Here is a 2900-nt window from a genome sequence, read left to right as displayed (position 1 = left end):
TCTTTAAGAAGAGGAAGAAGAAAAAAGTAAAGATAAAAATTATGAACAACAAATACATATCTATCAACAAGTGAACCTAAAAATCTGAGGAACAGAATAAACTGGTGAATATAATAGAATCAGGGGCATAGAAAGGGAGTGGACTGATAATTCTCAGGGGGAAATGGGTATGGGGGGTGCAGGAAGAGACTGGACAAAAAGCATACACCTATGGTTGAGGACAGTGGCGGGGAGGTAAGGGCAGAGGGTGGGGTGGGTACCGGGTGGAGGGGAGCTATGGGGGGAAAAAAAAGAGAAACAATTGTAATAATCTGAATGATAAAGATTTATTAAATTAAGAAAAAAAAAAAAGAATGGGTCCTAGTAGGATGAAGGAAGGGAGTGTCAATGAAGTGTCAAACAGAGGAGTGTCAGTGAAGTCCATCAGCTAAAGCACCGACAAGCGGAGAGCACTTCGGAATTCTTAGAATGGATCTTTGAGGCCTATCGCCAGTATACCGATGTGGACCAGAGGCCTCTGAGAATTTAAAGGTTGTGAACATGACTTTCATGACACAAAGTGCCCCTGACATTCAAAGAAAGCTTCCGAGGGTGCAGGGTGCCTTGGAATGCCTATGGCACAGTTAGTAGAAGTTGCTTTTAAGGTCTTTAATAGCTGAGACCAGGCCTCAGAAAAATAGGAACAAGGGAAATGAAACAGCAGGCCAGTCTGCTGGCTGCTGCGCTGACCTCTGGAGACAGCAAACAAGGGAAGGCCCCCAGGAATACGGGCTTAGCACCTAGAGGACAGGAAGGTGCCCCCACTCAAACAAGAGGGCCACTGGCAAGGAAGTGCCCATACCTAGACCAGGACAAGATGGGAGCGGACAAAGGGCATTGCCGATGCCCCAACTCTCCGAGAGTGACCAGGAGTGACAGGGTCCAGGGGCTCTGTTCAACCCAGGTGGCACCTTCCACCATCACTCACATGGAAACCCCAGTCACTCTAACAGTAGGAAAGAAATTGACTTTTTAATAGACACTGGAGCTGTTGTAGTGTAACCCCCATCTTACAAAGGACACCTCAAAAAAAGGTCGAATTATGGAGTCATTTATTAAAAGCCGGCGGCATACGAGGGAGCAAAAGCGCTCCAGACTTCGCAGCCCCAAACAGCTTGCCACTTCTGGCTTATATGCAGAATATCACAAAAGTATTGATTACATCTTTGGGTCTGAAATGAGGAACCTGTTTCTCGAAAAAGCATTTTTACAGAAGCAGAATTTGAGCAACTTAGTTATCTAAAGTATCTACAAATCACTGAATCAACAGAAACGCATTATCTGGGACCACCTGGACAATTTAGAATAATTGTGCTGTCCAGATTCCGGGACCACTGAGTCAACCGAAATTCAGTTATCTGTAGCTACTGAGACAATTTAGGATCACTATCTGTCCTGGGTCCCAGAGGAATGTGCTTCGATGACCAGTGAGATCACAATCAATGGGATATTCAAACCGCCATCAATGGAGTTTTCAATCATACATAAGTTCAGAAAATCAAAATAACTGTTAAATGAGTACAGAACCCAAAACAGCAAGGTTAAAATATTGAACAGCAATTTTTATCCAAGTATGGTTGCTACCATACTTCAGAGCCACATATTCTGTGCCAAATACTAGACTCCCTAAGCTCCCCTCTGAAAAATGCTTGTGACTGGAGTGTCAGGGGGGTCACTACAGGAGCCATTTCTCCAGCCATTAGACTGACAAATGGGAAAAACCAACCTTAAGCATAGCTTCTTCTATATGCCCGGATGCCCGGTGCCACGTTTAGGATGCGACTTATTAACTAAAAGGAATGCCAAAATAACTTTGGCCCCTGGCCATATGGACATTAAGGTGCCTTCGAATGAAGCTTGTGCTTTGTAGGCAGTTTTACTGATCTCCGCTGACAGAAAATCCGGCCGAGATCCCTAAGGAGATCCCAAAAGAAGTAACTCCGGAAGTATGGGCAAAGGGCAGACCTGGAAAGGCAAAACCACCACCCCAGTCCAAATACGATTGCAGGCTGGAGCATCGTGCCGTATCTAAAGCAGCACCCTCCAAACGAACAAGCTGAGAAGGGGATCCAAGCCTGGGTGGCAGCATCCTGAGAGTACCAGCTTCTTCATCCTCGTCATCACGGTGTCACACGCCCATCTTAGCCGTGCAGAAACCAGGCACGAATGAACCCCGAACTTGCAGGCCTTGAAGCAAACAGTGGAAGACACCCACCCATGGTCCCCAACCCCTACACCTTGCTGACCACCTTGTTTAGGGAGTTCTGTTGATTTATGTGCTGGGTTTAAAAGATGCCTTCTTTTGCATTCCTCTGAGACCTGAGTGTCAGGAACTGTTTGCATTTGAGTGGGAGGACCCCAAGTTAAACAATAGTACGGCTGGACTGTTCTCCTGGAGTTCAAAAAGCTCCTTACCCCATTTGGAGCTGCTTTAGCCAGAGTTTTAAGGGAACTTCAGCTGGAGCACTGCTCCAATATGCTGATGACATTCTCATGGCCAGTCTCACAAAGAGGCTTCGTACAAAAATACCATTCTAACCTTGAACTTCCTGGCTTAACGGGGATATAATGTTTCCCAAAAGAAAGCCCAAATATCCAAGCCCTCTGTGAAATATTTGGGATTTGAATTCTTTCAGGGACAAAGAAACTTGCTCCCAGTCAGGAAGGAAGCCCTGGCTAGGATGGCCAGGCCCACCACCCGCAGACAGTTAAGGGGATTCCTAGGAAAGGCTGGCTTTTTGTAGGATCTGGATTCCAAACTTCGGCTTCATCAGAAAAACATTACATGAGGCCCTGAAAGGAACAGGTCAAGAGCCTTTGATATGGACTGGGGAACGACAAAAGGCCTTCCAAACTATTAA

The sequence above is a fragment of the Plecotus auritus genome (assembly GCF_963455305.1).
Source record: "Plecotus auritus genome assembly, chromosome: 7".
NCBI lineage: Eukaryota > Metazoa > Chordata > Mammalia > Chiroptera > Vespertilionidae > Plecotus > Plecotus auritus.
This window is presented reverse-complemented; position numbering follows the sequence as displayed.